General features: G+C 35.4%; 1 long non-coding RNA gene across 2 annotated transcripts in view; it reads left to right on the top strand.

The window, feature by feature from the left end:
* Positions 1–27,759, top strand: part of LOC107319223 — a 67,383-nt gene that overhangs the window by 19,141 nt on the left and 20,483 nt on the right. The gene's annotated exons all lie outside the window — the stretch shown is intronic.

Raw genomic sequence — 27,759 nt, forward strand, 5'->3', positions numbered from 1 at the left:
CTTCTCAATGGTTTTGATATTGCAGGTGTGTGCCTTTCCTTTGCAGAAGATCCGATTAGTAATTAGGAATTACATATTCTGAACTTAAAGTTCTGTGGTTATTGTCTGCTAACAGGGCTTTTATGCAGGTGAAAACTTGCAGTTTACTCTCCTGGTAGTTCTGTTAAGCTTTCCAATAAGATCAGGCCTCAACTTTCCCCCCCACACCAGAATAGATCAGAACACAATTGAGCTTAAAAAAAAAAAGACGGAACAAACTGAAGGTGTTTAATTAGCTCTGTTAGTTGATAACTCACTGGAGGCTTTTTAAAGTGTTCTTTATTTTTTGCTCTTAAAATGTGTGGAAACTGTATGAGCTCTGCTGTACCTCCAGAATGTAAAGACTAAGAAGTATAATGTAGCAAATCTTGTGTTGGTACTTCTAATTTAATACAGACTCTAGTGGGAAAATGTGGTAGTTATCTGAATGCTACAATTCAATACAATTGCTGTTTGTGCCACTATATGGTGTTAAAGAAATTGCACTAACCCAGTGTTTTTTGGAACATGTGCACACATTTGTATATATGTGCATGTTTGTTCTAAAATACAACCCAAATACACTATTTACACCCTCACTGAAATGAAGACCTGGTAAACCTTGCCAGCTGTCAAGGAATAAACTGACAAAATAGGTAACTACTTTTATCCTCAAATTGTGTAGCAATATCTGTATCTACAGCAACAAAGAAACTGATCAGCTGTCTGCTGTTATATTTGGCACTAGGATATGACAGGGATCCTAAACAAGGTTTGTTGTATTGATTTAGCTGTTAGGTGTTGGATTTGCAATGTATTTGAACATAACAAATGTGAAATTGCTCCTTCCTATCCAATAACATCTAATCGGGCTATTACTTCTCAAGGAATGCGCCTGTGTTACCCAGCCACAGAGGGCCCTGATGATAATATAGGACTGTGAGCTATATGAAATCTGTTATTGTGCAATCACTGTTTCTGTTGACTTGGTGTTTTGTATTTTGTTAAAGAAAAATCCCTTTTTGTGTGTGTGTTATGTTAACGTATGTGTAAGTCTTGAATCTGAATAGTCTTGGTCATGTTGCTTGTAGGTGGGTTATAGCACTGTTAAGCTAGGCTGTTATTGTGGGTTACTTTTGTTTAATTAAGCACCATGTTTGCTTGTTGTTTTCTTTTAAACAGCAACAAAAAACCCTAAACAACCCAAAACCCAAACAAAGTAAGTCTCAGCTTGTATTATAAACAGCAAGCACACATTTCCCAGAGTATACAGGTATTTAAGATTTGTGTGACTTGGAGTTATAAAAATATGTTCATAGAACACTAATAATTTTAGATGCTAGTGAGAGAATGCATTGATATCAAACTGATGTATGAGAAGTCTGTACTTGAAGATTGGGGTAGATTTTGATATCTCTGATGTCTTAGAAATTTGAACTAGAAAATGTTTAAATTGTGAAGATCTAAAATATTTCTGAAATGAAGTTTAATTTGTATCTGTTTTTGGCTTTGTTAGTGTAATGCTTTTACACTCCAAGGCAATCAGTGCACTGTTGCTATTTCAAATGAAATGTTAGTGAACTCAGTACTTCAAATTCTTGTGAAAACGGGTTATAAACTTATTGAATTGCTCAGCATATTACAGACTGCTGTTGGTCATAAGTCCATGTTCAGACTTCATTTTTTGGTGTATGTATGGTTAAAGTGCTTGCATCTGGTTGTTAGTCTACCAAGTCGTTAAAACAACCACAGTTAAGCAATTGGACCAGCCCACATTTAAGCCTTCAGCTGAACACTTCAGCATTGATCTTTCTTCATTTTAAGTTGAAAGCGCTCAGCATCAGGCTGTTGTAAAACAAAATAGTTATTGACAAGTTCCATCCTGAGTATTGTGATTCAGTTGGCGCATGGCTTGCCTTGGAAGAGAAAATTCTTCTCTGCTGATATACTGATATTCATAGCTGTCTCAGATAAAAGAAGTCTGTTTGTCTTGGTGAATGAGAGGCAAAGTAAGTGCATAACAAGCAGTCTGTTTGTAGCAGTGAATTTTATCTGAAATATACATCTTAGCAGTGTCTTTAAAATGCTTTGTTCTACTGAAAAGGAGTGTTTGGTTTAGGGAAATTGACATGTTAATAGATTTCATGTATTTCACAGCAGATTTCAAGTTATCTTCAGGTTCATAAGTAGCAGGTGAAATAATTGTTTTCCTTCTGGCTTGAGTTTTGTTGGTTTCAGATGTTGTTTTACTCCCTCCCTCTCGTACCACAGTTCATGTGGCAATAGAAATATGCTTTTCAAGTAGATGATAATTCCAGAGGCTCATAATTAATGGTTATGGTCATTTTTTTTTTCCCCCAGAAGCAATATATCTTTCTTCAAATACTGCCTTAATTTGCATCTCTTTGGTAAATCTCATTCTAGTATCAAGTAACAAGAAGGTGGGAGTTGGAGAAATTAGATTTTTTTTTTTAGGGTTTCATCACAGACCAATGATAATTAAATGGTATAGTATGAATGTTTTGCAAGTTTTTCAAGTATGTAAGGCATCCACCTAGTATTTTTATACCTGAAAGATGTGAATGAAACAGTCAGGCAACTCGAGCTGAGTGGCTTTGTATTAGATTCCTCTTAAACAGTCTAGGAAACTTTTTTTTTTTTTTTTTTAATGGAATTCTTAGTTACTGTTGTATAGACACAGCAAATCTTTATTCATGCTGTGGAAGTCATTTGCAGTGCTGGATGATGTGGTGTGAATCTTGGGTCTGATCTTTGCTTTTGCTAGTTATATGAAATTAATCTTAACAGCTGAGTTAATTGGAAGGAAAAATGACATCAAAACCAGAATAAGCCTAATGAAGTCCATTAAGTAATTTAATGATTACATAATAATGATTTACATTCAGGAGTTCTTCAATTCAAAATTAATTTCTGCTGTCTTTGTACTCTTTAAACACATTTATTGTTGAGGTGAGGAATAGTTCTCATTTCTGGTTGTCATTCTGCCTTTTGTTATTATAAAAAGAATGTTACGTTTCAGTAAATGTGTCCCCATTATTAACCTTTTAATTGTAGATGTTCAGTGTCAAGATGATTGCAGTTGAATGGACTTAGCAATAGCAATCCAACCAAAAGCAAAATTGGATGAGTCAAAATGTTTGAATCAAAGATCTGAAGTGCTTCCATTTGAATAATCAAGGCTGGACTTTTGGCTGACCACTAGCAGCTGCTATCTTGAGGGTACAGATTTTTTTTCCTATATATGTGGCATCATGTATAATACTGTGATTCACATTGTCCCACAGTCAATCTGTTTCTGTTCTGTGGCTTCAGTGCTATTTTTTTCTACATGTTTTCTAAACTGAGATTGGGGGAAATTCTAGCAAAGTTTCTGCAACTCCAGTCTTTGTAATGCTCCAGAACTAGGTGTAAGATCATGAGTGAGCTGGTATTTTACAATGTAACATGAATACATTGTTGTGCACCTTGACATCAGCTGATTGCTGCTGAAACATCTGTAGCAATAAATGTTTCATTCTGGGACGGATTCCTCATGCATCTTGCATCCCTCAAATGGGCAAGTACTTGCTTCTCACTCAATATCCTTTTTCACAAATTCTGCTTTAGATCTTTTCAGAACATCAACAGAAAGTTGAGCTGAAATACTTAAAGGCAGGATTCTGATCCAGACCTGGTTGCAAGAGAAATTGAGACAAGGGTTATTTGAACTGGTTTTTCACTGCATTCTCCCTCTCTCCAAATAAGTTGGAATAAGAGATTATCCTTACCTTTTTAGCTCCACAGATTGTGGGTGTTTTTATTTATTTATTTATTTATTTTTAAGAGCACAGTATAGAAATGACAGATGCATTAAACAAGATGAAATTGCCTGTTCACTGTCATATTGGATTCTTTGGCAGAAATGGAGAGGAAAACGAATGAGTCTTGTCATTCAATTCCATCTGATATGAGAGCGTAATAGTATATGTGTGTGTAATAGTAAAATACTAAGAAGAACCAAATTATCAAAATAAGAAAGTTCTTTCTGCCCTCCTCCAGCAGTCAAGAATGCTGAAAACATAGATTACTACTTTTATGGAAATACAGCACAGAGGAATACTGATTTTTACAGCATTGACAGAGTCATCTGTATGGGTAGTGCTCTTCAAAGATTTTAAAACAGTAACAAACCCCACAAACAAAGATATAATTTAAAATCTACAGTGCCAAGAAGTGTTTTGGAAATGCAACAGTTTGACAAGGATGTAAAGCAATGTGAATATGCACAGTGTTAGTGCAGCTTGAGGAGGTTCTATATTCCATATTTTTAGGGAGTCACAACTGGGTTACTCAGCTTATTTTCAATTCCTTTGTTGGTTATGTGTACCATTAGCACTTGATGCCATGTGCTGTTAGGCAATAGCCTTTTCTGTATGAATAACTGGTTTTTAAATGATGGTGCCCATTGCTTCAGTTTAAATTTTCTCTCCTTCTAACATAAACATCAATAGGGCATTCTCTGTAAAATATCCCAAGTGTAGAATGACAGACTTGAATCTACGTAGCTATTAATAACTATTAATTCAGAGAAACTGGCTCTCTTGTTTGTGACTCACTCAACCAAAAAGTCACAATTTAGTATGTAGATATTAAGAATTAGTTCTCGGGGGAGGAAAAAGTGGTTTAAAATTTTCATTTTTATTAAGTAAAGTTTTGTTGCCTTTGGTTGCCTCATCTATTTTCTTGCATGCATGGAAGAACAAAACATAGCTGGGGGTGGGAAGAAAATAAGCTAGGAGATAGCTTTCTGAACTGTGTTAAAATGCTGTTAATTAATGTTTATTTCATTATTGGTAAGACCTTTTATTAAGCTAAGTATTAGAGAAGTTCTTTATTAAGTTTAATATTAATGTTCCAAGTAGGACTTAAAAATGAAATTTCTTATTCAATTTTTTTTTTAGTAGAACTCTAATCTTAACTTGAAGGCAGGAGTACAGAGGTAGCATAACCGTTGTTCTAAGTTTGCTAGGGGACATAAGATGCTAAATTCTGTCTGTGCCTGTTTCTCCAAGTATTTACCCTGAGAAAAGCATTTCAGTGGGAACTATACCAAATAATTGTGCAACTTCTTCATGCAAAATTTAACTGTTTATTTTTAATTAAAAATAAAGAAAACATTTAATGAGCAAGTTGCATGTGGTTGCTTTCTTCAGAAATTATGCTTCTCAGTACTTGAGCTGTCCCCATTTCAAATATATGTTCTGTGGAGCTGTTTCTGAATTTTAATATATGAAGTATTATATAGGCTTATACAAGGAACCTTGTACTACAACATCTTTTATTTCCTTGTTTCTTGCCAGAATTCTCATATACTTTTATGAAGACAATAGGAAATTGCAGGTCATGGTCCATTTGTTTAACAACCTGTGTTGATTGTTAAGCTTTCTGTATGTTTGAAAAGAAATGCATCAAAACTGAATCAGTGGGTTTTACTGAGGGAAAAGGTGTTTCTGTTGTACTGTCCCATTGCCTTTCTGTTCTGTTTTGGTTAATATGTGTTCTGATGTTGGTAGTATTGTTTTAGACCCCACTTGGTTGCATCACATTAGCATCTTTTGGATTTGTATTGGCCTTTCATACTTGAGCTCATAATGGCTTAATAATGAATGTTTTGACTGATCTTTCTGTGGTGTGTCATTAATTTGTACTAGTCAGTAACAAGGCAATGCTTCAGGATTACCACCAGTTTATGAATGCATGCAAGATTAATAGAACAATGTGTTATTTTACCTATGTAGTTTCCGGTATGCTGACTCTTAACTAAATTTTAAATATACTGATTAGCTTTGTGCTTAAAAGTTGCAGCTCCTGTGTAGTTTAATAAATTGAGATTTTGTTTCAGTACATGATTTTTTTGTGTGTGTTTCATTTAAAAGACAAAACCCTCAAAATCAAATCAAAATGCTCTGTGTTAGATCTGAGTAATACCCTCTGGTACCTGTTGAAGGGATTTGCATGTGCAGGTTAGAAAGGAAGGCGAGGAAGAAAATGGATGAGAAATAATAGGAGTTGTCGAAGAACATTTCTAGCATCTGTCCTCTTTAGTGCTTCCAGTTAATTTGTGTGCTCACTAATGAGAAACTTGTAGTCTCCATAGCAACCATTCCATTTTGCCCCATCATTTTCTAATATGGAGAATTTTAACAGAAATAAAATACTTCTTACTTGCTCTTTCCCTTCTCCTTTCCTATGCCTTTATCTTGGAGATCCACACGGGACTGGCTAATGGTGCTGCTCTTCTCGGATTACTTGTTAGGAGTCAGGGTGCTTGCTGCCTTCGAGTGTGCAGGAAACTTTTAGAGGTTCTGGTCAATGCTTTGCATGGGCATTAAAAATTGGATGGGGCAGCTACTACGCATCTCATCCTGATGTATTTAATATTTTAGGGATAAGTTGTAGTTAATAAGCAAACGCTAATCACCTGATGTCATGTGTCTATAATATTCTTCTTCAACAGCAGACTAGTGGCTGTCTTTTACATGTCTTGTCATCAGTTTTCTCCCTGAGTAAAAAGGGTTTTTGACTTACATTGTCTGTAAACTTTAATTCCACAAAGCCTGGTTTCATGTTCTGATTCTTGCTGAGTTGTTTTGGTTCATTTTATGCTTGGTTTCTGTATTGTAGTAATGATTACTATTCTTACCTTTGCTTGTGGTGATGAGTATTTTTACTGTATGCTTGTGTCATTATAAGTTCTCAGGAAAACAGCTATGTCAGTATGAGGGGATGATAAGCTAGCGTGTATTTTAATATATCTTTTCCTTCATAGGAAACCTAATTACACACATTTTTGCTTAAATAAGCAAATAACTTCATCTTCTTTTGGGTTAGTGCCCGATGTGCTACAATTGCTGTTGAAGTAACATAACTTCTAATCCTTGCTAAGGAAGGGCAGCATCTCTCTGTTTTGGAAGCACAGGCCATCTGCTGGAGCCTAAGGTTTTTGGTTTTTTTTCAGCATATCTCAAGTTTCCTTAAGTTCTGCTTGTGATCAAAAGAGAAATGATGACACTTTGATTGAATTTGTTTGTGCAGCCTTATTTTATCCCTTCTGGCTTAATTTTTTTGTGTGGAGGGTTACCCTATGTAAACCAAAACCTGATGTTTTAGGTATGCTCCCCTACCCTCGTATCCATGGGATTGTACAAGTAATATTTGTTTTCTGGAAGTGTTCAAGTTGGGAAGACTTGCATGTCTTACTAATAATTAATGTAGACCCAGATAGGAACCATGCAGGAGATTAAAAGATGTTTATTTGCAGAGTATTCTTAGACTGTTGCAGAGTGTTTTTGGCATTGTCCCATCAAAAGTACTTAATCTGCTGTAATTCGTCATAACAGATGCCCCACCTTGGGAGGATCCCCAGGCATTAGTTACCATAGCTAGCTGCATATTTTTTCCTTGAAGATTTTTGCATGCTTAATTGTACATACATTTCCTAATCTGTCAGCTAGGTGGAGTCTCCTAAACTAGCAGACCTGTTCTGAGTGTGACACTGGGCTATGCAGAGTAAACTGAAACATTAGACTGCTTCTTCCAATCAGTGCTTCTAAACCAAATCCCCAACCAGCTCCTATTTTTGTGTTTGTGTGCTATCATCTTCCAATGCTCCTTAGGCATTCTTTTTCATAAGAGCTGTGGTACCTGAAGTTCTACCTCTGAGTATGCTGGAAACAGGTGTTCAGAAGGGTGATTTAGAATGCTTTAAATGTAATCAGAGTCTCAAGGAAAGAAACAGCTGGTGAAATAATGGGGTTGCAAAACAGATAAGCCTCAGTGCCTAGAATGAAATGCTTTGGAGAAGTTGCAAGAAACCTTTCAATGAGCCCCTCTGGAGCAGCCAGACAGATCAGCTCAATTGATGATGATTCTGTTTGTATTTGATAGTTTTAGTTTGCTGTCTCCTTGCAGATGGTGCTGGAAGTTTAATACAGTAGATGTTACTTCTGTACTACTTGCCTGCTTTGCTTTGCTTTTTTTTTTTTTTTTTAACTAATTTCAAACCCCACTTAAAAGTTGAGCATACCACTGCTAGTTCTTGTTTCAGTGTTCTATGAGTGCTCTGTTTGCACTTGTTTCACCCTGGTTGTTAAACTTGTCTAACACACTGTCCGCGTAGCCTTGTTTCTTAATGGCTGCAAACATGATTGTATTCAGGAGAAATATTTCCTTCAAGTCCTAAAAAGAGTTTAGAAAATTGCCCCCATTTTATGGGTGGCTTTTTTCTATGTAGATAACTCAAACCTGTTGTTACTCCTTTATTAGTACTTCATATTTCTTTTGCAACTGCATTTGTTTATTTTCACTTTTTTCCTTGCGTCCTCCTGACCCAACAGTCAGCACCTCTACTAAATTCTCATATTATCAGACATGTTTGCTTCAGGCAATGTGAATTTTATTGCATATCCCCTTCTGTTTAATTGCTGCACAGGTGCCAGCAAAGCTGAGTGCTGCTGTGAGCAGGATGTGATACAGGGTCACAGGATGTCTGCAAGATGCCCTAGTATAGAAACTGTTGCTGCTGACAGCACTGCTGCTGGAATGGGTGCAGTTGCTTATTGCCAATCCAGCTGCAAAAAACACATGGCAAAAATGAAAATATTCCAACAAGAGCTATGAAAAAATATTTTAAGACACAGAGCTGTGTGAATGAGTGTTCAGCTATGCCATTTAAATCCCAAGAATACCCAGCAGATGGCAGTTTGATCAAATATGTAGTTATTGGATTTTACATGGCACTCTGAAAAGCTTAAAATATTTATCCAAATTCAATGAAACTCTGCTTATCAAATCATATGCTTGCAATTCGTTCAATTTATTGAAACAACATTAAACTGGTAGCCTAGCTTCCTGTGGTGTTTGAGTATATAAAAGGAATATTTTGAGTTTTGGCTTAAAGCTGTAGACTGAAGCTGAAACTTCCTTTTCTACTCCTTGCAGAAAACTGAGGTGAAAATCGTTTAATTCCAAAGCCCAAATAGCACAGTTCTGTTATGTCTCCTTTGTAGCAGGAGTGCAAGTCAGGGCTTGAAGCAGTGATGGAACAACTGGTGGGAAGGCAGGGACAGCCCAGGGTATCTCAGGTGCATGCAATGTACCTGAGTGACTGCAAGGGATGGAGCCAGGATGTACCCCTTCCCAGACCTCATTTAAAGGTTGGCACAGTGGAGGCAAGGGGATCTCACTGCAGATCCCTGCCTATCTGTGGCCTTCCAAAGGTAAGCAGCTTTTTCCCTTTTTTTTTTTTTTTTTTTTTTTTTTAATTTTTGTGTCCTAGGCTGCTGTATTTGGGTATATCTCCCCTTGTTGCAGTTTAGGACTTTGCTTTTCAGCTGTCATTGCTGTGCATTATATCATTACACTCCTCATCTGCTGCATTTTTGAACAATATCTCATTTATATCTAGGATAGCTAGGAATTTGTATGCATAAATGAGGTGTTCGTTCATGGTTACATGTAGGTTGCACAAAAAGTAATGCCTCCTATTTATTTCTATGTAAATAGCAAATTCTGTGCTACAAAACACTAATTTTCAATACAGTCTCCACCATTAGCACTATGCATTTTTGGCAGCAAAGAACAAGAACCTGCAAACTAAGCTTGTAGCAATCTGTACCAGCAGAATCTGACCAGTAGTTACTGTTGAAACGCAATGCCTACTGTCTTGCTGTGTTCACAGACACTGTTTGGTCTCAACAAATGTTCAGGAAGTGTTGATGGATGTCAGTGGGTGCTACTTTTCTGTGTAGAGGGTTTCAGTGACACACCTTTGCTTAGAAACCATTCTGTCAGACTGCCCCTCTGCTGTCATCTGTCACACGAAAACAAAATGTAATGGGATATTGGTGGGAAGGTTCAACCTCTACTGTCATCCCACCAACATCTGCCTCTGATGTCGTGGGCTAACAGAATATAGGAGGCATTATTTTCAGAGCAACCCTCATATAAAAGGTTTGCTCATATGAAGAGATATAAATGATACTATTTGAAAACAAATTAGCCACTGCCTGTGCATCTCTAGTGTACTCTGGAGTTTCTTTATAGTTGAATAGAAATGAGATATGCATGTTAAACATTTTATTGCAGTGAAAATTTTTTCCATATATGTGTAGATGGGTGCAGAAAAGATTTCTTTGTTTGGAAGCTTACATGCAAAACAATAGATTGATAGTAATGGTATTTTAAAGCAGTAAGTGTTTATGTAGCTTAAAGACTTTAAGATGCAAATCTACTTTCTTGATTTCTGTGTTTCTTACAAACATGCACTTTAAATATTTAAATATTACTTAAGTGTAATCAGTAGTCAGGCCAGCATTGGTTGGTCTCTTTGGTTTTTGTAGTTTGGGTTTTCTAGGGCATGGCCAGGAACACCTAGCTGCACCTTTGTAGGACTCTGTTATGTGGTTGACTTCATGCTAGAAGACTAGGAAAAAACAAAAAAAGATTCCAAGAAAATGGTGTAATTTGTTTTATTTATTACCAAATCTAATAGTTCTTGGCTATACTTAAATAAGACTCTATCTCTATATAATATGTATTAGTATCTAATATCTATGTAATGCTTTTGTTTTTCTTTATTGGGTTTTCTGTATCATGAGAACACTTCCAAATGCTGACATTTTGCTGGAAATTTTTCATTTTGTACACAGATGTTTTTAATCCTTTTAAAGTGAAAAGAAATATCTTGTACTAACAAATGCCTAAATTGCATCACCATCCTTGGGTCCTTCCATTTGGCACAAGAGATGTTAATACCTATCACGCATGTCTTAGACTGCTGCACAGGCTATGTCTTATGTTTTTTGTTAGTCCTGCAGAGTTTCAGGGGGTGGGAGGGAAGGGTTTCATCACTGAAATACACACAGCAAAGTAATGTGATCAGACTCAAACCTGACACGCTGAGTAATCTGTAATATGCTAACATTTCACTATCATGTTAGTATTGCATTAGACTAATATGACATTAATACAAAATGACAGGAAAAATGACTAATACAATAAGACTTTCATATATTACTTTAGGGCTGCCATATCTGTCCTTTTTAATTCACCTGAAACTGTGCTTAAATGCCAAGTGAGAGCTGCATCTGGAACAGAGCTGTGGAAAAAGACCATCTTAGGAAGGAGGACATTTCAAATATTGTGTAACAAGAAACATGGAAATAATTTTATGACATGTGAGTTTTACGTGCTAAGGATGACGGCAGCTTTCCTAGAAGGGTACAGTTAAGTGGTAAGCTGCAGTTTATTTGAGCTATTGGAATCTGCAGTGATGACTGAATGGCATTTGTTTTCAATTTTAAATTGATGACAAATCACAGTTTCAACAGAAGGATTGAGAATGCTGCCCTGTTTGTCTGGAAGCTCAGATATAATGGAAGGATTGATTCTGATTTAAAAAAAACCAAAAACATGTTGGTGTATTTTGACCAATTCTTTTAACTTCCTAATTCTTAAATGAAAAGTCCATATGAGGAGGATTGTCCTTCAAAGGGTGTATATACCTTAATTTTTGTCAATCCGTGCAGTCCTTAATTGCTTCTAGATGTTTGTTCTCTGTTAACTTCAGTTTTATATGATTTTGTTAACAATGGATTAATTTAAGAGGAGCATTTGCTGAAGAATACTAGTCTTCATCACTTTTCCTTATGTTTTTATTTGAATGTAACAGCAAAAATACTGAGGCAGCTTGAATTCCAGGCCTTTCAGTCATATTCAGCTGATAGTGCATGCGTATGCATGTCAGAGTGTTTCTGTAATGAGCTAATATGGAATTTTGATAACATTAACTTCTACATATCTCTTTGTAAAAGTGTAATTAAAGAACTGTAGGGCTTCTGGATATTGTTTCAGGGTAATGCAACAGTTATTTCAGTTGAGGTAACAGGAAAGAAAAAAAAGAGATGCTAAGAACATCACACTTAGGTTTTATCCCTGTGTGTTGCTTCAGCAGTCAGTAGAGAGGTGAATAAAACTATCTTGAAAGATGGCTGACTTTCTTAGTATATTCCACTCCAATCCATTACATTTCTCTGGTACCAAGCATATGATGGTGATACTAGTGTCATTTTTTTGCTCTTCAAATTAAACCAGTTCTGAAGAAAATTAAGTGATCAAATGAACAATACAGCATCCTAAAGTTAGCAAGTCTTCCACCAAGTCTACCTGAACACAAGCATTTACTTTGTGCTCTCCTGAATTCCATTTGTGAGTGTATTTCTGAACAACGGCTGCATTCAGCTCCAGAGCATAAAGTAGAAAGCTCCTTGTCAGAAGTAGTGTCCTGGTTTCCCTGTGGAGGGTTGTACCCATGTAGTCAGACTGAGGACTTTAGCCTTTTTGCCTCTATTAGTAAGAAGATTGATCATGTTAATGTGTTATACATTGTAATTGCAATATATTGAATATTGGTTAGAGGTTGTCTTTGTCGTTGTGCTCTTAAACTGTCACCTAGTGATATTTATATGTAAATTTCTAAATCTGACTCCAAAAAGGCTTTGCACTGGGATTCAATGGGGGTGTGAAATGAAAATCCATGAGAAAATGTGTTCTATTTCAGATATGTAGCTACTGATTTTTGCTACTGCTGTGGACTATAGGGAGAAATAATTGTGTCTAAATGTTAGAGTCATTAAGCTAGTATTTTACATCTTCTTGCTTTAAATTTTTCCTTTACTTTCTTGTTTACATAAGTACATTTCTTACTGAAATTCTTAATATTAAAGGTTGGTGATTCATCTTGTTTCATCTAAAACATTTGTTTGTTGGATGTTCAATATAATGGCCACATAATTATTGTAGTGTTACAGGTCAAACTCAGGTTCCATAAACTGACAGCACAATATACTTCACAGTATGGATTTTGTAGGTATGATTCATAGGTACTGAATTCATAGGTAGAGTTTTGGAAGTTAGGTAAATCTTAACTTGTTTTTAATCAAACCTGAGACACTGTATTACTGTATCTCTCATTCCTTTAGGAATGATACTAAAATAAAATGCAGATTTTAATATTGTACCTGCTTCTAAGTAGTTCTTAATGTAGCTTGAAAATGCATTGCATATGTAAATTGTAAGACAGCTCATCCACTTCAAGAGCTAACTTGGAACTTTGCCATGCTTAATGCATTGGACAGTTCAAAGCTCAAGATTTAGGACAGATGTTTGTCTGAGCTGCTAGTAGAGATTAGAAATGATAGAGCCTCTGCCATCTCCCTGGGCAATCTCTTCTGGCTTTTACTAATAGAAGGGTTTTTGTTCACGTTCAAGCTGAAGCTTTCTCATTGTAATTTAAACCCATTACTAGACCTGTTCAGGATGGGCATGGGGAACAGATTATTTTCTTCTTCTTTGTAGCAGTAGGGGGTTATAAATGTGTCGCTTTTTGTACAGAAACTTCAGGTGAGAGTTTGGGAACCCTGCAGTCCTATTCTTATATACTGCCTGTGTGAAACTACAGGGAAGTATCTTTATGCTGTTCTCATCAATATGTAAACTAGGATTCACCACTCAGCATGGAGACACTCATGAGACAGTGGTGAAAATTAATGTGTATTATCACTGCTAGTGTTTTAACGGGTGGCTGTCCATAGTTATTCCTTACCCTGACAACCCTTCTTTTAAGGATTGGAAGACTGCAGAATGGAGATGAAATGTTTGTCTTATCTTCCTAGGTAAGTAATTTGTTAGCAGTAAATAAAGTGGCAAAAGAATGAACTTTGAGTTAGTTCTATTAGAATATTTTTGAGACTTGATTCAAAGCCAGCTGAGATAGGAAATCTTTCACAAATTATACATTGGATTTTATGATGGCACAGGCTTGTAGCCACTTCATGTAGTATGTGAAGGGATAAAGCTGTAAACCTTTATAGAGGAAGCTAGTTGTTTCCAAAGCAGCAAATTAGTGGTTTTTGACAAGGTGTAGAGGTCTTCCTGAGGTTCTCTAGGAGTCATTCTGCAATTGTTGACAAGCTAGAGAATCCTGCAAGTTGCTGCGATGTTACAAGAAATAGAAAAGGTGTATAAGTATTTCTTGTGTGCTCCTCAGAGAGTGTAGCTTCCAAATCTGAGGCAGATTTTCTGCTGTGTTACTCATAAGAGTAGGTTGGAGCTGCTGTAGAAATAAGTCAGAAATAAATCCAATTGGAATTAACAATACAGAGACAGTAACCATTTAGCGAGAAGTTGGTATGTGAGCCATGGCAGGGGAGAAGGAAAAAAGGTTTAGTACTTTACTACAGGACAACATGCGAGTTCAAGTTTTAATGCTCACTGTGCAGGATGTGACTTAAATGACATCTTTGTTAGACCCACATCACATGGGGTAATAGATTTACACAAACTTGCCATTGCTGAAATCGGAGGAACAAAGTTCCTTAAAGAAGCATGTAGAAGGGAGAGAGAGAGGGTTCTATCTCTGTGTGGAAGTACATCCTTATCAAAGGAGGATGTCCTTGCAGAGAATAAAACCACATTTAAATTTTAATCAAATCCTTCGTAGTGTAGTATTCCCGTGACTTCTGAACTTATGTATCACTTTTTGTATGAGGCCTTTACCTGAATAGCTCTGTTTAGCTTTGTTACTTAAGCAGCAGTATAAAACATGAAGTCCAGTGATCAAGAAAAAAAGCACTTGTGTTTTTTCTTGTTGTATGTGTGTAGGTAGTATCATGTAGCAGGTAGCTGTTGACTAGAAAGGTACAGCTTGTAAGTTCTTTCACTGTAAGTGTAAGCATCTTCTCAGTGGTTAAAATTCTCAATGGTTTCTATTATTTGAAAGCCAAAGGCTAATAAAGGTGGACAGGTCTGGGTTGTTAGCATCACTGAAAATAAATTAGTATTTAAGTAAAAAAAAGTATTTTTGATAAGCAAAATTGATCAAATTATTAGGGTAATGAAGCTGTACAATAGTCTGTGGATGCATCTGTAGAGGTATGTTCATTTAGTAAAATGTTCCAAAATCATCAAGAAAATAGTCTAGCTTATTGACTTAATGTTTTTAATGCAAAAATCAAAATGCTTCATGTCAGAACAACAAACCCTTTGTGATTAATATTTAAATCCTCATTCTCAGATAAAGGCTTCTGAGCAGTGATTTGTAGTTTCTTCTCAGTATTCTACTTCCATCTTTAAGTATAGAAAACAGAAATGTAAAGCCTCAGTACTAGAACTGCATATGGTAACTTCAAGTATTTGATGTTTTTATGTGAAGTTTGAAGTGTGTGGGAATATAGGAGTTCTTTCATGTATTTTTGTCATGACCGACTTTAAAAGAATCTACACAGCTGCAGTTCCTCACCTGCTTAAATAACACGTATGTTTGAGTCTTTGCCCTGTTCTACTTCTGCCCATCATGAGAAATTAATTGGATGATTTCTCATCTTTTTTTTTAAAGATAGTTTTGTTTAAATGTAAAAAAAAAACAAAAAACACCCACAAACCCCAACCTATTCTTGTGCATTTAGACTGTTGTCCTTCCAGTTATTGTATTTATTCTTAGTGCTGAGTTAGTTTAATTTGGCTTCAAAAGATTGTTGTTTTGAAGCCAATCACAGAGGAAGAGATGATCTTAAATTTTTCTATTGCATGCTGTTAGGAATACACTGGGTCTCAGTAGTTTTCTCTTGTCGTTTCTTTTTGTTCCTTTATTAAGTTTTCAGAAATACCTTGCTGCTTTTCATTCAGATATTCCAGCCTTTGATATCTATGAAAACTCAGTTTTTATTTTATGAAAAGGTTTTGCAGTTTAAGGTATTTGTAAGTATAGTTGTCTTGTGCTTTATGCTAAGAAAAAAGATTAGTGTCTCCTGATACAAAACATGTGCTTGATTGACAGTGGATTTCAGTGGCTGTCACAGGCTGCAATTATTAAAACTGTTGACCAGTGACCATTATTACTACTCACTTGAGTATTTTAGTTAGCTATTTATGTCAAAAGCAGTATTTCCATGGAAATAAATTCCCATTTATGCCTTTGGAAACTCTCTTGTGACATGTTTATTTATACTTGATAAGTGTAACACTTATGTTGACAGTGAGTGATTTAACTTATATTGCTCTGTAACTAGATGATTTGTAAATGATGTGATAATTTCCTGTGTTTTATCTCAACAACCTCAATAGTTTGAAATGCTTCCTTCTAGAATTTTGTCTGTGTGACACGTGCACAGTAACTTTCTAGGGAGTGAAGAATGTTAGAAATGTCATTTTTCATAAGTAAATGGTTGGTTTTTTGCATAAGCCAGACAGTTTTCCTTGCGGATGCAGTTGTTTTCTGCTGTCTCACTGATGTTTGTTTGTAATGGTAGCAGAACATCAAGCTCAATTAATTGAATTAACTCCCATGATTCCAACAGAAAACTCATGTTATCTCTAATTCTAATGTACAGGGTCTTCTTCCTCTTTTCTACATTCATGTCATCTGGTTGGAAGACCAGGTTACAGTTTGTATTTTCAGAGGGTCCATAACATGTGATTGAACAGGCAAGAAGCTTTTAATATGTACAGTGACTTTTTTTATATGTCAGTAGGTCTAGAAATACTTGAAAAACTTTTTTGAACTTTGTTATCTTTTTTAATTGCTTTTGGAGATTTACATGTGTAATAATCACTTTGAAATAACTAACATACAGACTTCTGGAGAGCATTATCTCTGTTATGACTTTTTCAGGACATCTGTGCAGAAATATGGAATAATCAAATAGTATAATAAGAGTCCTTCAGTAGCTGTGCTTTGGTAGATCCATCAAACAATAACAACTAATAAAGTAGGTGACCAGAGCTTTCCCTGGTGTGTTAGGTCCTTCTGACTGCTGAGCTGAACAGCAGTGCATAACTTTTAATTGCATTTCATTTATCTGACTTAAACAGGAATGGTGTGTAATCACCATCAATCTTCATGATATCAGAGAATGTTTTTTGTCAGCAGTGCTTCAACCTAAAATAAATATTCCTGTTTTAATCCTTCTGAATTTCTTTCCTCTGTTGTCATATATTTGGACTTGGGAGGGGAAGGTTCCAGCAGAGTAGTATTTTCAAATGTGATCAAATGTTTCTCTAAATCATGCCATATCTAGTGATGGGAATAGAAACAAAAACGTCTGTTACATCAGGACAGTCAGTTTTCAAGTATGCATTAACTCTGGCTGATAGAGATGAAACCATGTGCTTCTTTTAGTGTTATTTTCTTTACTCTGCACAGCAGTTGTGAAGTTCATATGGTGAAAATGACTTAACCAAACTACTTTGGTTTAATTAAAACTACTTGGTTTTAATTATTATGTGATGTTTCTGAACTTTATTTGCCTGTTCATCTCAGTTCAACTTCAGAAGAAGCTTTGCAAGTGAACGGTTTTAATGCTATTTGTGACAGCTAATGTAACATGATGTGATATAATGTAATGTGAAAGTAACATCTATACCAAACCAAAAGGCATGTTTATGTGGAGGTATGCAACCCATGTTCTGTGTACTTATTTCTTCTATAACTTTAACAAATGGGAAGAAAATAGTGGATTATTACTTTTCCTATTTTACTATTAAGTCTCTCATTGATTTAAGAGAAAAAAATGCTTGTAAGCACTCTTTAGATTTTCATTATCTTACAAAGTTTCAAAGTTGTATACATTGTAGTCTTTTTTTACTGCAGGAATCCTTAAATTCTCCTGAAATTTATTTAAATGTGCATTATTGTAAGTCTGCTATTGTGGTTTTTTTTGAAGGTGTTATGGTGAAGATCATCAGCAAAACTGGAGTTCACCTGTAATGGTTAAAAATAAATTAATATTCTGACAGGATCACAAACTCAAGTAACATGGTATTCTAGATGGGGGGGAAGCCATCCTGGTTAGGAATCAGAGTTAAGCAAAATCTGTTTCAATCCTCAGAATACTCGTCATGGTAGTTAGTTGGCTTCCTGCATGAAAGATAAGAATATTTTGGCAGAAACACTGGTGGAGTTCTTGAGGTTGTTTTGAAGTATGTCAGAAATATAGTGCTGTTGTTCACTCTGGTTTAGTTTCTGTAGTGAGCTGATTGGTCATGCCACAATACATTTTTAAGAAGCTTCTTGTTTCATCCTTCTCTAGATGAGTAGTTGTGTTCAGGTCGACAAGTGATGGTTGGGCTAGATGATCTTGCAGGTCCTTTTCAATCTTGTGATTCTATGAAGTTTACTTAAGAGAGTCAATCAATTGCTCTGCAGAGCCAAGTTTGTTCTGAGAAATGAACCAGGTTTCCAAGATTTCACAGAGGATGAGTAATTCAAGATCTAAGCCATTTGAAAATGTATCTGCTTCTGCTTCTAACTGGGGGGGATGCAGACTTGCCCCAAGGTTGATTAAGGGCTTAGGTGTTGTTGATCATAGCTAGGGCTGTTTTAGTGTATAAATTTACTAATTTCCAAACATGGTTCATCCAGAACTGTTCTCAAATTTGGTCCTATCTCAAATGGAACTATTCATAAAGGGAGAGAGTAATAATTAATGCCTCTAGCTATTGTGTGAAATTGGGCAAAGAGATTATTTGTAGGTTTTTTTGGATTGTTTAATTACTACTTCCATTTAAAGACTATTTCCAGCCATTCTACAGAAAAAGACTCCTATCTTACTGCTTATTACTTGCCGTATGAATGTGTTTGCTACAAAATACTCCTCAAACTTTGCCTGTGGCTTATTTAAATGTGAAAGAACACGTGGGTAGCTGGGAAACACATTTTTTGCAAGCTATTATATTTCTCTTCCTAATTCAGTAATCCTAAATAAAAGTATGCTTGCCTGCCCCTAGGTAGCATGCATTGATATGTAATTGCCTTTGACGGTTAGTTGTATTTAGCATTGTCATGAGAAACAAATCTATGAATTCTGTATATTAATTACAATATTCTAAGGATCATTTTTCAAGATCAATATAAAAAGGTTTACTACAGTGTCTTTGCATGTGTATAATCATCTACATCAGAATCCTTGAGGAATCACAATAACAGTGATTCATTCATAATTCACAATTTCCATTATCTTTCTACATTTAGTATGTGGTAAAATTTATAGCTTCATTTACATTGTGTCCCATGAATAATAGAAGAAATACAGTGAAGACCATGGGAAATGATCTTGTTGCTGCAGATGCACTCTTAAGCAAATCTGCATCACAATACAGCATATTGCCTCTTGTGCTACAATTTCTACAGAGCCTGCAGCTGCAGCGGGGACACTTCAGATGGTCTTCATTAAATGTAAACTCAAAGCAGCGTGATGATGAAACCTTGAATAAACTGCTGTAGGTGAATGACAGAGTTGCAGGCATTAGTATAATATCTTCATTTGAGCTTACTCAAAGATATCAAGTAGAAAAGAGTACGTAAATAGGCAGCTACAGTTCATAAGAATATTCTCTTTACTTTCTTAACAAGGTAATGCTCATCAGAATATATAAAAGCTTGTTTAGGGACCAAGAGAAAAGTTTGTCAGAGATAAATCTAGCTTCTGTAGTAATGCTGGCCTGGAGCAAAACTGATCATCAAAAGGGGTAGTACCAGCTGCAGTGGGAAATATTTAGAGATGTGACATAGTGAAATAATGACATAATAGTTGAAGTGAAACCTTTTCCTTCTTGTTTTGTAACACATAACATTCCATTTGTTTCTCTATATTCTGGTAAACTGTTGCCAATGTTCAGCTGCTTTGCACTGTATTTTTTTCTTAGTGAGTACATGCTGTCATCAGTGAAAATTACCTTACTTGTGACTTGTTGGATGTGATAGTATGATTATGATGAGTTCTCCAAGGTTTTGTGTACTGTGTGATAGTTATGGTATGATAGTTAGCTCAGTTAAAAGTTAAAATTTTGCTTTGAGTTGTTAAAATCTCAGCCTGTTTTCGCTGAGGTGGTGGCACAGATAACTTCGAACTATTGAAGCTGTTAACAATCTTCTGCGTCTTACACAAGGCCCCATAATAATGCATTACTATACGTAAAAATTACTTCCTTTAAATATAGAAGAGATTGTCATACTCTTTTTGGGATTATAAAGAGGCCTAATCTATTTAAAGCAAAATGCAAATTCAGCAAGTTATTGAAAAACTAAAGCCATTTTTAAAGGTTGCTTTTTTAAAATTTTTTTTAGAGAGGAAGGGAATCTTAAAGATGTGAAGTGCACTGTTTTGAATTGCACTCTTTAATTCAGTTGACTTAATTTTGATCCATTTTTTTTTTGCCAGTACTCAGCCATGCATACTTTAATTAGAAACACTTTTAGAAGATTTTGTAGTTTCCTATAAGTAACTGACACATTGTCATTTAAATAAATATAATGACAGTTAAAAGGAGTGGGTTATGTTTCAGAGAATTTAATGTTTTCTATACTCAGCTGCGTAGCATGGCTTAATTCTCTGAAACATTATCCAGCAAAGTACTCAAATGTCTGAGATAATATCAGTACACTTTTTTTCCTACCCAGTAGCTGGTTTTCTATCTAAGCTGATCTTTCCCGTACTCTGTAAAAGCTGATTTTCTCTTCTTTAGAAGTCTGACATGAAGACACACTTCAATATTTCTTTTAATTGCTTCCTTCCTGGAAATGTTGATACTCAAATTATGCTCTTACCTCTGTGATATTTTTATTTTTTTTTTTTTTGCTCAGTTCTGCTGGTTTTGGTTCCCAGAATGCCAGGCATTATCTAGCTTTGCAGATGTGTCAGATCCATCCATGCTGCTTCTTTATTGTGGCTTTATCCAGGCAACTTTAATTGTTTTTGATAATTCTTTCAATAAAGTTCTTCAAGACAAATTGGGCCTAATGCACTATTTGACTCACTGGGTAAAATCCATGCTCTGCATAGGTCAATAGGTACTTTTCTTCTGATGTCAGTGAAGCTAAGATATTGAGCAATTATTTCATCCTAAAGGGGTAGCAGAATCAATCCCAGAGCAATATTTCCTTATTTTGACCTTTCAAAATCACCATTACTGTTCAGTTTTAAGTGTTAGAAACACCTGAGGATTTGCATTGTTTTATTTCTTGTATGTTTTGAAAATATGTTCTACCTGTTCAGTATTATTCAATTTCTACTGGCCAGAAAGGACAACAACTCCTCTTTACAGTGCAAAATGTCTTTCTGGAGCTTTATAGGATGAACGTGACTGAACCTGCAAATACAGTGTGTGTGTGTGTGTGTGTGATCTAACAGATTGGCTTGAGTCATCTTGAAAGGACTTGCTAGAGAACTAGACAAAATGACATCTATATTACAGGTATATGGAATGTTTCCCTTTGTTAGAATTTCTTCTTAGCTTTGCCAAGAGCTTTTATGAACAATTGTTTTCATCTTTATGTGTAAAAGCTGGTAATAACAACTTCAAATAATTAGTGATGTATGTAGAGCTGTATATTGATATTTCCTTCTTCACAGTGATAATCAGACAAAAAGTTATGTTCCACATTTCTTAGAATGTTTCTATAAACCTACACCTATCTACCTGTCTATTTATTGAGGTGTAACAATGACTGTTTTGAATATATAAAAATTGAGTGTCAAGAACAGTGTACAAGAAAATACTGAGAAAGCTTTTTATGTAGAAATAAACTCAGCTGCTCTGTAGAAATGTGCATGTAATGCTGGAGTATGTAAAATTATGTGAATTAAATATCAAGCTGAGAGGCAAAAGTATTACATGGGATAAAAACTATGCTAGGGATTCCATAGTGAAATCACAAATAGCCTCATAAAACCTGGAAGCTGGACTTTTTTTTTTTTTTTTTAAATGGAATCATTCAAAGATTTTTACTAATGATTGAATTTGAAGTATGAGAGATCATTCTAATTTTATAGCTAAATGTTTGAAAAATTACTCTCCCAGCTCAGTTTTGTTCTTGTCTGTTCAGAGATGAGTTTCCATGTTTTATAACTGAAAATGGAACTGGGGTTCTGACACTCATCTTCGGTCACTATCTGGTGTCTTGAATAAGTGTTTTTAAGTTGTATGGTGAGTGAACAAAGAGGATGTTTTCTTCCAGTTCCTTTTTGTTAAAGTTATGTAATTAATAAGAATATAGTGATTTATTGAGAACTTGCAGTCTGAGTGAGACTACTAGAGAATCTGTCACTTGTCAAAGGAGTGTGTTATATGTATACAGTGAATAACCTGTTGCAGTACCACTCTAGTAGGGTACAATCTAGGTACAACTTGCAATTTAATTCTGGCATCCAGTTGCATACTCTTTTATTAGTATTATAAAGAAGAATAGATCTGCATATGTAATTTTCATTGATTTCAGGAGAAAAATTACATGTGTCTAATTGCTAAGTTCTAATGTTTGACAAAATAACTTTGTGAGTATAATTAAGTTTCAATAATTGTCTGGAAGCTGAAATTCCTAATTGCTTTTGTTATGTTTGTTCTTAAAGTTTCTCTTCTTTAAATCTCTCTTGTACCTTTTAGTTGCTGTTTTAGACCACAGCCTGTGTTCAGTGTTTGGTGATTTGCAGGATTCCAATAGTAGAGAACAGTTTGTTTCTCTGTTCAGTTAACTTGGCTCCTCACCATTTGGGAGGCATATGAAAACACTGAAGCACATTCTACTGTTGTAATAATCTATTTGCTCAGTGATTTGTAGAGTGAATTTACACATGTTTGAAAACATAAGTGAATCTTAATAAAGTTTGGGAGAGGCTATAGGAACTATAGCAATCATCACCTGTAGATTTTCTGTTAAGGAAGAAAATGTTGTATTTGGTGCTATCAGATCTATATGTTAATAAGATTATCTAATGAGATTAAAAAAAGTTAAACTACTATTTAGAACCACACACACACCAGAAAAAGGGTGACAGAAGTAACTATTATGAGGAAGAGAAGAAAAAGCCATGAGGGGGGGAAAAGAAACATGCTCAGGAAGTCTGAGGACTTGGATGAAAAATCCAGTGCTGATCTGAACCATGAGGTGGATATGAGTAAGCAGTAGAATGGGAAATAAATGTTTGGATGAGATAAAGGAATTACACAGGAACTGGGATGAGAGTGTGAATTTTGAGATGGTTAGTAGTAGAAAAATGGTGAAAGTGATCAAAAATGAATAAATTTCCTGCTGTTCTCTGAGAACATTTGAGCTGTGTTGTGATGTCTCTGCTTTTGCTATTTTTTTGGTTGTCAAGCTAGTCAGAACTCCAGCTGTACTGGCATCACTGGTGAGTGTCTGTGTGACTCCATGACTTGGACTATCTCAGTAATATGGATATAAATCAGAAGTATATCTCCTCTGGAGCTGTATAGTTAGAAATACTTCTGTCTTATAATTTTATAGGCAAGATATTTGATGAATTGTTCAGGTGGCAACACACAGTATTCTCATGTTAGTGACCAGATCATGGGAATAATGCCCTTCACAGAAATCTGAATTCAGTACTGTTCCATGCAGGAAAAATTGTTGGAGAGAATACTGATGAATGATGAAGGAGAAATATGTGGAAAAATTAACTGCCTCCAAAGTACTATTTTAAACAGTGCGCAATAAGTAAAATCAGTCATTTTGGTCCAATGACAAAGAAACAAAGTACTGAAGAGCTGCTCATTAAGCAGGCTGCCATTCTCTGGGCTGAATAAAGCAGGATATTCATTAACTCTGTTTCCCAATTTAAAAGCTTGACTTTGCAAGCTATTTCACTTTTTTTTTTTTTTTTGCATTTTTATTTTTTTTGTTTGTATTTCTGCTATTTTAAATATTAGGATGTTTTTTCCCCCCCTTCAAATTCCTTGACTGTGTCTTTTATTGAAAGGAGTTCTGTTACTGGGAGAGTAATTTGGTTAGAATTTTATATATTTGATTGCTATATAGAAAGCTTAGTGGGAGACTAACCTTCTGTAAGTACAAAGCTCTATTAATCATGAAGTAATTGAGATTCCCAAAACTCATTCCATGAAGAATTATTCTTTGTTTTGGTTTCATTGTGTTATTTTACATTTTGATTTTTTGGTAATGATCAGAATCTCTTCAGTGATTTATTGTCATTACAGATTGCAAGAGCATAACAAAAGAATGCCTGACAACAGTATATTATTATGCAGATAATATCACGGAATGGTTTAGGTGGGAAAGGATCTTAAAGCTTAGTCAGTTCCAATCAGGTCTTTGCTCAGATGGTGAGCAGGCTTAAGCACTGAGTGGTGTGGCTCTATGCTTTTGTAAGTGTTTGGAGTTGAGTTATAACAATCTCTTCTAAATAGGTATGCTAAGCGATTTAGAAATCTGTGCAGGAATCTGTTTGGAGCAAAAACAACCACAAGAAGAAACACTTGAAAAACTGCAAGCAGTTCCATGTTGTTGATGGAACTTATTTTTGGGTCAATGTAAGGACGTATTTCGCCATTTATCTTTGACAAAAAAACATGGTAACCCAACTACATTGTGCTGCAGTCTTGTTAACCACACATATTCAGATGTTCCATCTGCTTAGATGGGATACTTTAAAGAAAAAATTCTTCTCCCTGTTGATAATGATATTGTCATAAGATGTCTTGCTCTTCAACTTGGTCGTAAACTTGAGCTTTTGTCATAGCACTAGAAGGCAGTATGCTAAAAGCATTAAAAAGTACCTGTCACTTCTTTGTAAGATGAAAGGTGCTAATACCTTTCATAGCTGGAGTGTTTCCAACTCTGCAATTAAGTTCCTTAATTGTCTACAGCAATTTGAAATGAATAACAGTAATTTTTAATGTCCTGTTCTAAAAACTGATGTGCTGCTGAATTGCTGCTCTATAGCAATCCAGGAAGGGCTCCATTTCACTGATGTGTACAATTGCATCCTATCTACCTCTTTCGTGGCTGAGTATATTTTGAATTTGATGTAAAAATGTTAAGATGTCAAAACATGAAACGTTGTTTTCATATTGTCTTCAATGATCTGATAGCCTTTACTTATTTCTGGTAAATCATATGTATGTATGATTAAAGCAAAGGAAATGTTACCTATGAATCTATTTGCTCCCTGCCCATCACCCTCAGTTCTACAGAAATATTCAGTGACTTGATCAAGGAACTGTTTACTGTCATTCGTAGTTTTGATTATTTGGTGACTAGAATATAATTAATGTAGATTATTGGTGTACCACAGAGTCTGAGCTAATAAGAAGAAATAGCTGTTTTCTTTTAGCAGCACACAGCTCCTGGGCTCTTAACACTGAGGTTGTAACTCCCCTCTGAACTCTTCTGCTTCAGTTTTCCAGATCTATTTTCTCCAAGTACAGTTAGTTGCTTTATAGCTTGAAGGAATGTATTGGTTTATTTACCTGTTAGAACTGTAATAATATTGCCTTTGGAGTCCTTTTTGACAATAAATCTGACTACATTTTTTCCCCAAGTATAAAATAATTAAAGTAAAAATTGAATGTGCCAGAAATTCTGTACTACAGACAGAATGGATCTGTGGGCTATAATTCTCAACATTTGAATTTGCAGTGTTCTATTTTGTGGGAACAAGAAGGATTTCATTATAAGGCTGTATTTCACAAGGAACTTTAAATAAAAAGCTATTTTCAAATGATTTTCTCCCCTCCAAATTAAGTTACACTTAGTCCTACTAATAAGATTTACAATGTAATTATAATTATTATATTCTATTTTTTAAGAGATGAGCTATGTGAAATGACTGGAATTAAGTACATGCATTTGAATGAGATATGGCAAAACTACAGGTTTGGGAAAACTATATCTACTGCTGCTACCCAGCAAGAGACTGCATTTAGTGTTACTGCAATTGTGAGTTGTTTTGAGCCAAGATACTGTATCTAAACTTCATTTTTGGTGGTTTTGTTGTTGTTACTGGAAAGGTAACAGCATCCCTTCTTTATGCTGTTTCTGAGCTTTTACTCATTTTCCATCAGTGATCTGATGCATTTGCTCTGTGTTGTACCTCCCTGTTGATGGATGGATGTTAAAGCTTCTCACAGAAGGACTTTCTTTTACTCCTTTGCATGTTTAAATGTTTTCATGCTGTATTCCATTTGCATTATTGCTATATGCCAGTTAAAGACAGCTTCCACTTCAGAGAACACTGTGGAAAATAAAATTCTTACCAAACTTAATAGGATCTTCCCTCTGAATCCCTTTGGATTCTGTATTAAGTTTGTAGCGAGTTGAAGTTGTGTATCATAAGTTGGTTGTTAAATTTTGGGCTGATGAACCAGTAGCACCTTTGACACTGTAGTTACGGTAGGGAGTGAGACTTCTGTCTCAATGTCTTGTAACTGATCAAATGAGAGATGCATTAAACCAACGCTTTATTCAGTGAGAGGTAGCAACTGCTAGCTTACAGAAAGAGCCACAAGAAGACAGCAGAGTAGTAAATGCAGGCTGAATGTCATAATCCTTGCCTCTAACAGGAGTTGAGTGCATTTTGTCAAGGTAGGTAGGGCTACATTTCAGTCTGCTGGGAATAGAAATAACGTCTAGTTCAAATGTGGCACAAATATAGAATATTTGAAGAATCCATATAGTAAGTCAGTTTGCAGGAAGATAAAGCCACTGTAAAATCATATTGCTAAATCATCTGCTAAAAAGCAGAGACTTTTCTCTCTAACAAACTGTAGGTGTAGGCATTCATTTCTAAACCTCAGAGAGGTGCAAGTGTTCCAGAGATGCTGATTTGGCAAACAAACCAGACTTGATCTCTGTGACAATTTAAAGTAGATCTGCACTTTCAGAGGCAGAACATCCCTGTTTTGCCATAGTTGCCAAGTTTTTTTTGGCAATTAGATAGTTTTAAGGAGTTAGGGGCGTTACCTTTATGAGCCAGACTTTAACAAGTGAAATCTGCAAATCAGCATGCAGGTAATTCCTGAGGAAGCACTCAATTCCTCACAGTATTATTTTCTGAAAGTTACTGAATTTCACTTCCTGTACTAGACTGCTTTTGTTAGTTTGCAGATGAGCTCTCTATAGAAAAGGAGTTTTATTTGTGGATTTAAATGTGACAATGGTTTTCATACTGTTTCTCTTATACCATGCTATTGTTTTTGTTTAGTTGCTCATAGCACCACGAGCAGTGTTGGATATCACCACTTGCAATTGCTCCTTATGTTCCAGTAAAGTTTTCAGCCCTGTTAAGTTCTTTAAGTTCTTGTGGAGAATTTTCCTCAGAGATGCCATACTTTACAGTAGGGTAAGATAGCAAAGAGCACGGATTGTTCAAGATTTGTAGATAAAGAATGCAAAAGACGCAGTTTTGGATTCTTGGTGCTTGAGAATTTCTTTTTTACTGGTAGGTTTATTGTTGTATCTGTAAAATTGTCCCATCCATTCTTGCTCATGGAGCACTGAAATATGCAGGTTGAAACGATATCTCTTCATTTTTGTCAATTGGACTGAAACACTTTCTTCCAGCTCAATTTGTTATTGAAATACCTTCCTGATATGCCCTTTGCCTTATATGAATTGTAGATTATGCAATTCATGCTTCTGCTGTATTCTGATGAAGGCAAGGCATACTTCAAATGAAATGCCTATAGAAAAATATGGGCATGTTCTATATCTAAACTGTAATTTCCATGCAGCAAATAAGTAGGACAACATTTGAAGATGAATTGATAAATAGATACAGTACTGTGTTATTTCACAGTAATTTGAAATTGTAGTATCTGTTGTATAATTGCTGTAAGTAATTCTGGCACTTTTTCATGATACTAAATTTA

The sequence above is a fragment of the Coturnix japonica genome, chromosome 11 (genome assembly GCF_001577835.2).
Source record: "Coturnix japonica isolate 7356 chromosome 11, Coturnix japonica 2.1, whole genome shotgun sequence".
NCBI classification, from domain to species: domain Eukaryota; kingdom Metazoa; phylum Chordata; class Aves; order Galliformes; family Phasianidae; genus Coturnix; species Coturnix japonica.